Source organism: Bombina bombina, chromosome 3 (assembly GCF_027579735.1).
Source record: "Bombina bombina isolate aBomBom1 chromosome 3, aBomBom1.pri, whole genome shotgun sequence".
NCBI classification, from domain to species: Eukaryota; Metazoa; Chordata; class Amphibia; order Anura; family Bombinatoridae; genus Bombina; species Bombina bombina.
In genome coordinates this window covers 89,919,986-89,932,555 of record NC_069501.1, presented here as the reverse complement: position 1 = coordinate 89,932,555, position 12,570 = coordinate 89,919,986, and positions in this window count along the sequence as shown.

Genomic DNA, 12,570 nt, shown 5'->3' with positions numbered 1-12,570 from the left:
TTATGTTACCTATTACACTTATGTCTTCCTGTTATGGGGTGTCCTTAATAATAACTACCTACTGTTGGTGTGCTATCTGCGGCCAGGGTGGCACATCATTGGTCTATTAACAAGAGATAGGTGACTATTTATGGACACACTTATACATTACACTGAGCACCCCATTGCTCTAACTTCCTAGAGCATAAATACATAACTTTTGATTTACAGTAGTCGTAAATCTCAATATATCAACTTAAACAACTATGGTGTTCCTGTCTTATACCCGTCGTGGCATATTATTGTATTTTGGGGAGTCACTACAATATAACACCCATTATGTTTTATTATCTTATTATGGTCAGTAATGATAGCTCCCCCTATTAAAATATCAAAATATAGTCAAACACTACACTATTATAGTGTATTATACAACCTTTCAACAATATTGCTATATTTCTTGTTTGTAATCTAAGTCGCTAATCGTAAGGTTCATTACCAATTTAGTTCTTTATTAGTTCAGCCTTTGACAGAATATATCAGATGATAGTTTCTTTCATATGTGTTTCTAGTATACAGTATATTGTACACTAATCTGCTATTTGTAAAAATCATTTCTTGTTCTGATATTATAGATTCCAGGTTGTTTGTCATAGCGAAGAATAGATTAGTTTAAAATATCACTCTATTAGGCAGCATTACCCGATAAAGAGATATATTTTGTCTATAAGCACATAATATAAAAATTTTAGGTATCAATTGGTGTTTTGCAACCTGCTTGCGAGAATTTCTGTTTATTATGAGTGTCTTGAGAATCTAATGGTAATTTAACATTAAGTGGCATTGACATCTTTTGATGTAACACATGTAATATTGAAAAAAGAATCCAAAAAGCCTTGTAAATGAGCATAAAGTAAAACAAAAAACTTTATTGTGCATAGGTTAAAAAGCACACAGGAAGTGATAAAAAATTCCAAAAGGCCAAACAGAAAAACGTCTGACCAGATGCAATATTGTTATGTCGCATAAGAGAATACTGTATTAAACTAATCACTGAGCCAGGATACTATGCTTAATTTTATATCTTTAGCAAATAAGACTATCTAACAAGGAGTGTTAACTATGAATTACTTTTGTATTAATGTCACTTCTATGTCACATTATTTTTCAGAAATAGGTTGTGGTATGTTAGAGACTATGATTCAGCTGTATGTGAATGTACCATGCCCAGGAGTGGCGTTGTATCATTTTAGATTACCTCCAGTAGCGTAAGTTGTCCCACGTGGGTCCAAGAGTGGTCTATAGTTCAAATGGGAGGTTTTTTACAATATAAAAAACGAGGTTTCATTTCAATTGTATATACTCAGTTTGAAATGTGGACGAATTTGTTATTTTTACCTTATGTCTTTGCTGATCACCCATGTAATTAGTGTCATTGCGAGAGACCATATACAAATTCATGTTGTAGTGTCACTTATAAAAACCTCAATAAAAATTTATGGAAAAAAAAAATTCAAACAAATCTGGTCTCTCTCATGTAACAAGCACAACCATGTTTCCCTCACACCAGACATCTCTAGACACCACGTGCAAATTATACTTCCTAATACATTTTTATATCTTAATATAAAACCAAAAACATGCAAAACATTCAAGCCTACTATTATCTCTCACACATAAACCACACTCCCATCTGCATACCTCACCAGACATCCCATAACATTATCTTTCATACTTGAACTGACACAATGGACTCCATTTTTCAAGCAATGGTTGCTGCTTCAGAGGCCCATCATTTCAGGCTCACCTGAAACAAAAATTAAGAAGCAGCGGTCATATATGCAATTACTTTCAAACTTCTTCCACCACTACCAGGCACATCTACAGAACAAAAAATCTTATCTTTCCTTAACAATTGCAACAAAGGCTCAGTTAAAACAAACAACATTGGTGATAATGAACATCCCTGATGCACTCCAGATTTAATTTGAACACATTTAGACAAAAAAAATAATATCCCTACACAAACACTTAATCCAATCAACTTTTGTAAAAAACACAATTTCTCCAAAAAATTAAACAAATATTCATGTGAACCCTGTTATAAGCTTTCTTAAAATCTTACTTCGCAGTCCCAATGAATGTTTACATTTTGTACAGTACCATGTAACATCACGCAAACGCTCAGCAATCAGATGCACAGGCACTGCACACATTTGTTCTTCACCCACAATCTTTCCAACAACACACTTTAACCTATCAGCCAACGACTTTGCAACAATTTTGTAATCAACATTACATTTTTCAAATTCTTTTGATCCCCTTTTTATATAATAAAACTATTACATAAAATAAAACTATTACACTTTCTTTAATTGATTTATATATTTTATGTTCACTCAATTCCCTTACAAACATCCAACATTTCCCCACCAATCAGACACCAAAACTTACAATAAAAATCCACTGGCAACCCATCATTTCCAGGCTTCTTACACTTTTTCATACCTCTCACAATTCCATTTAATTCCTCCAAACTCACATCTCTTTCAAGCATACATCAATCCTCATTATCTATTTTCATTTCCAAATCATTTAAAACCTCATTACACAAATGTTCATCCAAATCCTTAAAACCATAAAAATTCTCATAAAAGAAAAACACTTCAATCACATATAGAGGCCCATTTATCAAGCTCCGTACAGAGCTTGTGGGCCCGTGTTTCTGGCGAGTCTTCAGACTCGCCAGAAACACAAGTTATGGAGCAGCGGTCTAAAGACCGCTGCTCCATAACCCTGTCCGCCTGCTCTGATGAGGCGGACAGGAATTCTCGCAATTCAACCCGATCGAGTACAATCGGGTTGATTGACACCCCCTGCTGGCGGCTCTCTTGTGAACTGCTGTTGCAATGCTGAATACGGAGAGCGTATTGCTCTCCGCATTCAGCGATGTCTGTCGGACCTGATACGCACTGTCGGCCTCTTTATCTCATCCTTCCCTTCTCTCTCCCCCTTCTCTCTCAAACTCAGATTCATCCAACACACTCACCATACCTTCCTTACCACTAAAAACTTTCTTAAAGAAAAACCATGTACAGTTTTCATCTTTCCCACATACTTCCATTCTTGCCTCAAGCACAATACTTTTACATTTCTCATCCATACACACCTCTGCCATCTCACAAACTTTATTCTCCTCTGTTTAGTTTTCATCCTTCCACTCCTAATAAAGAAAAACTTACATTCACTATTTACCACTAGTCGCTCACAGAATCAAAAGCCCAATATCTCATCTGCTTCCATTTATACTTCCTAACAAAACAATCAACGATCCAATCTCACATCTTCTGCCTCATCCAGAAAGAACTCCACATAAAAACCTAATTTCTCAGTGCATGTGCCATAAGCATTTGTAAGTCTCTCTGCAGGACTCACCCAGGAACAATATCTCCACAACCTGTTAACCATACTGTGAGTAAAATGAAAATCCTGCAGATCAGGGTGATCCTTTAAGTACACAGCATTCTGGTAACATTGTGGTGCAAAATCTTCAGATGTAAAGGAAACATCACAAGCACCAAACTGGGAATATGACTGGATACAAAGTATCTCCTTGCGAGGCATCTCCAACATCATCTCAATAATCATTGACTGCACACTTAACAATCCAAAATTCTTTTGCCATTCAGCATCCACAAAAACCCACACAGCCTGGGAAAAGTTTGGTCCCTGCAAATCTTCCGCCATTGTACCCCCAATAGCAGCATGTCATCAACCCATGATGGGGGGGGGGGGGGTACCTGAGGCTTACACCCTACATTGTTAACTTTCACAGATGAATGTTTTGGCTTTCTGTGGGCCTCATCAGTGAGGTGCAGCCATATCCCTCAAAGCACATTGGGCAAAGAGTCCACATCTGGTTTCCCCCATCACCCTTAGGGAGACTTTCCCCTGGGTTATAAAACAAATACATACAGAAATAGAAGCAATCTGCCAGGAATAAACAACAGTTCACTGGCTTATTCTATGGTCTGATTATCACCTGAGAGTAGCTTCTTTAGCTCAATTGGGATTTTCACAGAGGAGAACTTTTCTGAAGAATATCAGTCTAATGCTGCCTAACAAGGGGTTAGTCCAGCCCTAAAATACCAGGCAATTTTCATGTGAACTTTTAAAAAGGCATTTTATAGTAACCAATTTTGAAGCTATTGCCGCCAACTGGTCAAAATAGGGCGCCATATTTCCTTCTTGAAAATAAACTGAACCTATATTATAGTATTTTTAAATTCTCTTATTTCTGTCAGTTTTTAGTCAGTTAAAAAACTTTTGTTAGCAAAAATGCTTCTAGTTAGTTATTACTAGTTTGCAACAGCATATGCACATATGCTGTGAGTTCCTCGTGCACAGCACTTTTTCAGATAGTTAGCAGTGGCTTGTACAACACAAATTAAGTCTTCACTGATTCATTACACACCACCGCAAACTCTCTGAGCAGGCACAGTTTTTGAATCCAGATTCTCTACTCACACGAAGCATATGTGCCTATGCCACTGAAACAGTATTTTTTTTTACTAGAAGCATTTTTGCTAATAGAAGTATATTGCAAACAGGCTTCTACATACAATTTAAATGAATATATGCAATTTTTTAATTTTGACCTTTCTGCATTTGAGAAGTACCTTTAATGCTGCCTTACATATGTTACAGTTAAATGTTTTCCAGCTGTTGAAGATATAGGGGTAGATTTATCATAGTATGAGCAGACATGATACTATGTAGTGTATCATGTCCGCTGCACATCAATAAATGCCGACAGCATACGCTGTCGGCATTTATCATTGCACCAGCAGTTCTTGTGAATTGCTGGTGCAATGCCGCCCCCTGCAGATCCATTGCCGCTAGCAGGGGGTGTCAATTAACCCGATCGTATTTTCAATCGGGTTGATTTCTGTCCGCGGCCTCAGAGCAGGCAGACAAGTTATGGAGCAGCGGTCTTTAGAAAAATCTAGTTCTGCTGTTCTAGCGCAATGGCAATTTTTTTGATTTGATTCTTATTAGAAGTAGTAAATTATATGAATATTATGAGGGTATTTTGTTTTTCTTAGTGTTGGAGAAATTCATCCAACAATACAATTATTCCATACTACAACAGGCAAATATACACCTAGATTACGAGTTTTGCGTTAACAGGGGTGCGGTGCTAACGAGCAGTTTTCCCTCACCGCTCACCTACAGACAACGCTGGTATTACGGATTTTTAGAAACCCGGCGTTAGCCGCAGAAAAGTGAGCGGAGAGCAAAATTTAGCTCCACATCTTACCTCAATACCAGCGCTGCTTACGGTAGCGGTGAGCTGGCAAAACGTGCTCATGCACTATTTCCCCATAGGAATCAATAGGGGAGAGCCGGCTGAAAAAAAACCTAACACCTGCAAAAAAGCAGTGTAAAGCTCTTAACGCAGCCCCATTGATTTCTATGGGGAAACACATTTTATGTCTACACCTAACACCCTAACATGAACCCGGAGTCTAAACACCCCTAATCTTACACTTATTAACCCCTAATCCGCCGCCCCCGACATAGCCTACACCTGCATAATATTATTAACCCCTAATCTGCCGCTCCGGATACCGCCACCACCTACATTATACTTATTGACCCCTAATCTGCTGCCCCCAACATCGCCAAACCCTACTTTATATTTATAAACCCCTAATCTGCCACCCCCATTGTCGCCGCCACTATATTAAATGTATTAACCCCTAAACCTAAGTCTAACCCTAAACCTAACCCCCCCTAACTTAAATATAATTTAAATATATCTAAATAAATACACCTATCATTAATTAAATAATTCCTATTTAAAACTAAATACTTACCTATTAAATAAACCTTAAGGTAGCTACAATATAACTAATAGTTACATTGTAGCTAGCTTAGGGTTTATTTTTATTTTACAGGCAAGTTTGTATTTATTTTAACTAGGTACAATAGCTATTAAATAGTTATTAACTATTTAATAACTACCTAGTTAAAATAAATTCAAATTTACCTGTAAAATAAATCCTAACCTAAGTTACAATTACACCTTAGACTACACTATAATTAAATTAATTACCTAAATTAAATACAATTAAATACAATCCCCCCTTAATAAAACCTAACACTAACTCCTTGAAGATCACCCTACCTTGAGAAGTCCTCAACGAAGCCGGGCGAAGTGGTCCTCTAGACGGGCAGAGGTCTTCATCCAAGCTGGGAAGAAGAGGTCCTACAGACAGGCAGAAGTCTTCATCCAGGCGGCATCTTCTATCTTCATCCATCCAGCGTGGAGCGGCTCCATCTTCAAGACATCCGACGTGGAGCATCCTCTTCAAACGAAGTCCAACTGAAGAATGAAGGTTGAATGAAGGTTCCTTTAAGGTTCCTTTAAATGACATCATCCAAGATGCCGTCCCTTGAATTCCGATTGGCTGATTGAATTCTATCAGCCAATCGGAATTAAGGTAGAAAAAATGCAATCAGCCAATAGGATTGAGCTCGCATTCTATTAGCTGATTGGATCAGCCAATAGAATGCAAGCTCAATCCTATTTTTCTGATTGGATCAGCCAATAGGATTGAACTTCAATCCTATTGGCTGATTGCATCAGCCAAAAGGATTTTTTCTACCTTAATTCCGATTGGCTGATAGAATTCTATCAGCCAATCGGAATTCAAGGGACGCCATCTTGGATGACGTCATTTAAAGGAACCTTCATTCTTCAGTTGGACTTCGTTTAAAGAGGATGCTCCGCTTCGGATGTCTTGAAGATGGAGCCACTCCGCGCCGGATGGATGAAGATAGAAGATGCCGTCTGGATGAAGACTTCTGCCCGTCTGGAGGACCTCTTCTTCCCGGCTTGGATGAAGACTTCTGCCTGTCTGGAAGACCACTTTGCCCGGCTTCGTTGAGGACTTTGGCCCGGTTGGGTGAAGACTTCTCAAGGTAGGGTGATCTTCAAGGGGTTAGTGTTAGGTTTTATTAAGGGGGGATTGGGTGGGTTTTAGAGTAGGGTTGGGTGTGTGGGTGGTGGGTTTTAATGTTGAGGGGTATTGTACTTTTTTTACAGGTAAAAGAGCTGATTACTTTGGGGCAATGCCCCTCAAAAAGCCCTTTTAAGGGCTATTTGTAATTTAGTATAGGGTAGGGCTTTTTATTATTTTGGGAGGCTTTTTTATTTTATTAGGAGGATTAGATTAGGTGTAATTAGTTTAAAAAACTTGTAATTATTTTCTGTAATTTAGTGTTTGTTTTTTCGTACTTTAGATAATTTTTTTAAATTGTATTTAATTGTATTTAGTTTAGGTAATTAATTTAATTATAGTGTAGTGTTAGGTGTAATTGTAACTTAGGTTAGGATTTATTTTACAGGTAAATTTGAATTTATTTTAACTAGGTAGCTATTAAATAGTTAACTATTTAATAACTATTGTACCTAGTTAAAATAAATACAAAGTTGCCTGTAAAATTAAAATAAACCCTAAGCTAGCTACAATGTAACTATTAGTTATATTGTAGCTATCTTATGGTTTATTTTATAGGTAAGTATTAAGTTTTAAATAGGAATAATTTTGTGAATTGTAGTAGTTTTATTTAGATATATTTAAATTATATTTAAGTTAGGGGGTGTTAGGGTTAGAATTAGATTTAGGGGTTAATACATTTAATATAGTTGCGGCGACGTTGGGGGCAGCAGATTAAGGGTTAATAAATGTAGGTAGGTGTCGGCAATGTTAGGGACGGCAGATTAGGGGTTAATAAAATGTAACTAGTGTTTGCGATGCGGGAGGGCGGCGGTTTAGGGGTTAATATATTTTTTATAGTGGCGGCGATGTTTTAAATGATCAATTTAACAAATAGAAGATGTACACTCTTTGATATAAACAAATAATTGTTCTGCCTCTTATGTCTATCTCATAGGCTCTTATAATTATTTCCCACCTATTCGGCAGATTAGGGGTTAAAAAATATTTTTTAGTGTTTGCGATGTGGGGGGGGGGGGGGCCTCGGTTTAGGTGATAATATGTAGCTTATGGGTGTTAGTGTACTTTTTAGCACATTAGTTAAGAGTTTTATACTACGGCGTTAGCCCATAAAACTCTTAACTACTGACTTTTAAATGCGGTATCAGTCTTGACAGGAGAGGCTTTACCGCTCACTTTTTGGAAGACTTGTAATACCGGCGTTATGCAAGTCCCATTGAAAATATAGGATACACAATTGACGTAAGTGGATTTGCTGTATTTTCGATTCTGACCAAAAAAGTGAGCGGTGAGCCTCTCATTTAAACACTCGTTAAAAAGCAGCGTTGGGACCTCTCAACGGTGCTTTTTAAGGCTAACGCAAGACTCATAATCTAGCCGATAGTAAGTTAATCAAGACATTAACTTTGTTTTGAAACAAACAATAATTTAAATTATTTAACAGAAATGTTTTTGTAAGAGTTGTGTATCCAACCAGATCTGTAGGAGCCAACACAAAGCAAATTATCTGAAAAATAAATAACAAATGCATTTGTTTCCATGAGTAGAACACAAAAAATGTTTTAAATGATCAATTTAACAAATAGAAGATGTACACTCCTTGATATATACAAATAATTGTTCTGCCTCTTATGTCTATCTCATAAGCTCTTATAATTATTTCCCACCTGTGTTTTTATTTTTAATATTTAAGGTCAATACCTTCTGATAATGAGACAAAACATAGGGCAAGATTTGTTACAAGGCAAATACCTTGATCATTTGCAGGCTCGCTCAATTTGAGCCTGCAACTGATATTTATGAAGCAGCGGTTTAACCCTGTGAATCCTGTCCGCTCGCAAATTGATAAATCTTGCCCATAATATAAAACATACATTAGTGTCAGCGCTGCGGAATCTGCTGGTGCTCTACAAATACCTGATAATAATAAAATAATGAAATATTTTCTCATAGGCAGCATATAGGGTTTTTGCTGATAAATGTATAAACATATATCAGAATTCAATCTTTCTTGCTTTATTTTCATGTACATACTAAAGAAAGACATTAATAAAATCAACAAATGATACATGAATGTTAATAATATCCATTCCTAAAATAGTTTGAAATCCATGGGAGAGTTTGGAATTGTAAAACATTTCTCAAAATAGTTGAATACACTCAGTATAATATATGCTTCCATCATGTCCTTGCGCTTCTTCAGATTCAGAGCCTTCAAACAAAAATGTGTGTGTCCTACCATACTAACAAGTCATTTGGGAGACCTCTACCATTTTTTCCTTTATTTTTCATTCTCTCATAAAATTAGGATACTGCTGTTTAATGTATCTGGAGGTAATCTAATGCCATAACAAAGATAGGACTAGGGTATCCTCTTCCTTTCCTGGAGGGTCTGTTTAAATGTCTGCATTTATCGATGTGCGGCAGACATGATATGCTACATCGTATCATGTTCGTTCACACTTTGGTAAATTGGCCCCTATGTCCATTCCGGAACCACTATTAATAATTAGTATTTCATTGTCATAAATATTCTAAACTGATACTCTCAGTGGTGGAATGTTCTTATGAAATGCATTATTTGTCTCACTTGGTGTCTGTTTGGGGCCCTGCTGGGCATTCAGTACATTTGTTGGGTTTTAAGGCTAAATTAGATAAAGAAAACTGTGCTGATTTTTTATATTCTACCCAAATAAAGAATGTTATATTTTGTGCTCTTGGAAAAGATGTGTTTTTTTAAATGTAAGTTCTTAATGTAAAGGTCATACAACTATGAATGTAAACACTGTACAAAGGAAAATATGCTTCTGCCATAAAATGTGCTAAAGGTGCACAGCATGGATTTCTCTATGTCCTGCGGTGTGTTTAGATTGAAGGAAAGACGTTTCTACAGTTTCTTTTTCCTCTTGCACTCCCTGTTTTTATGTGATTTGTGAGACTCAAACATAGAGCTGTAACAGAAAATTTGCTGAGCTTAAGAATAAAACCAAGAAAGATAAACAAGACTATGGGGCCGATTTATCAAAATGCAGCGGACATCGATAAATATCGACAGCATAACCTAATGCCATTTATCATGCCACCCCCTGCAAATTCACAGGCAATCAGTCGCTAGAAGGGGGTGTCAATCAACCCGATCGTATCCGTTCAGGCTGATAGCTGTCTGCCGCCTCAGAGGTTGCGGACGAGTTAAGGAGCAGCGGTCTTAAGGCTTTAGAGAATTCCACCAGGGAAATAGATGCACTGGCAAGCATTTCTAAATAATATCGCCATCCCAAAGACCTTTAGATCAGGAGGCCCTTAGTTATTAGTTCTACTTTCTGTTAGTTGCACTTTAAATGTAACCAGTTTAATTCTTTCATCATATACAATATTCCTTTAAAGGGCAGTGTACTGTACAATTGGGTTTCTCTTAATATTTTTCCAGTGACTTATTATACAGCAGCAGTGAATAAAATGTATGATAAATTGTTCCTTTAGGTTTATTTTTGTAGATGCAATAGCTTGTTTTGTTCTTTGACACCATATCCATTAACTGCTAGATTACGAGTGGAATGGTAATTTGCTCTCCCCCTCGCATGTTAACTTCGCTAGACGGAGCCTTCTTGCACACATCAGAGACCACGTGATTTACAAGTTGAAAGTAAAACGTTTTCACACAAGCGCTAACCTGACCCACACAAAAAGCAGGACTTAGAATATCACAACCACTTTAACATATTCCTCCATAGATTTCAATGGAGTACAAAAAGTGGGGGGAAAAACTAACACCCTTACTTGCTCACAAACCACACATGAAATATGAAAGTTTCACATTCCAATGTTCTTCACATAAAAGATTATGTTCTATTTATTCAATGTTTTTTTGGTAAAATATATATTTTTACATATATATATATATATATATATATATATATATATATATATATATATACAGGTGGCCCTCGATTTAGGCCGGTTCAATTTGCCCCGTTTCAGAATAACAACCTTTTTTTTCAGTCATGTGACTGCTATTGAAAAGCTTTGGAAAGCAGTGCACTAATTAAAATAGCCAGTTGGTGGAGCTGTCCGCTTGTTTTGCAGCAAAGTTATGCAACTTCACAGACTGAAATTGATCTGTGTACACAGAACAGACATTAGCTATCCAGCAACAAGATCTAGCAGGCACTTTCCTATTATCTTCCTGTCCAGCTGCTTGAGGTGAGGGTGCCTAACTGCTTATTAATCACTGCAGATTGAAATGCATAGAATAGGTGCAGACCCAGTATTATCTAACATGCTAACAATGCAGTGAACTGATTGCAGAAAAATGCAAGTAAAAAACGTTTTTGTTCATTAAACTTAGTTTGATGATGATGCAGTCTGTTGTGTGATTATTTAATTAGGTGCTGTTAGCAAATGTTTTTGTTAATTAAACTTAGTTTGATGATGATACAATCTATATTATGAGGTTTATAATGCTGTTTAGTATTTAAAGTCTTCATTTCAAAGCTTTAAAAATAATGTATTAGGTGTTACTTATGACAATTTTGAGAGGGGCCTAGAACCTAACTCCCTCACTTCCCAATGACTTAAATTATAAACTGGATTTCAATTTACAACGGCTTCGATTTACAACCATTCCTCCTGGAACCTAACCCCGGCGTAAACTGAGGGCTACCTGTATACAGTATATATATATATATATATATATATATATATATATATATATATATATATATATATATAGGAATATCAATTTATAAATACATAGATCATATTCCCCTATGTGAAGAACATTGGAATGTGAAATAAATATAGTACATACATAGTTAAACACTTTATTAAATATGAATATTGCATAAATAAGATTTTTCATGTTTTCAGCTACAAATCCACAATCTCAGAAAATTAGAATATTACATGCAATCAATAAAACAAGTATTGTACATACCTGTAGAATAATATTGGACCTCTGAAAAGTATAAGCATGCATACTGTATGTACTCAGTACTTGGTTTGGACCCCTTTTGCAGCAATTACTGCCTCAATGTGGTGTGGCATGGAATCTATCAGCCTGTGGCACTGCTGAGGTGTTATGGAAGACCAGGATGCTTCAATAGCGGCCTTCAGCTCTTCTGCATTGTTCGGTCTCATGTCTCTCATCTTTCTCTTGACAATGCACCATAGATTCTCTATGGGGTTCAGGTTAGGCGAGTTTGCTGGCTAATCAAGCACAGTAATCCCACTGTCATTGAACCAGGTTTTGGTGCTTTTGGCAGTGTGGTCAGGTGCCAAGTCCTGCTGGAAAATGAAGTCAGCATCCCCATAGAGCTCGTCTGTGGAAGGAAGCATGAAGTGCTCCAAAATCTCCTGGTAGATGGCTGTGTTGACCCTGGACTTAATGAAGCACAGTGGACCAACACCAGCAGATGACATGGCTCCCCAAATAAACACAGACTGTGGAAACTTCACACTGGACTTCAAGCATCTTGCAGTGTGCCTCTCCATTCTTCCTCCATACTCTGGGTCCTTGGTTTCCAAATGAGATGCAAAATTTGCTCTCATCAGAAAAGAGGACTTTGGA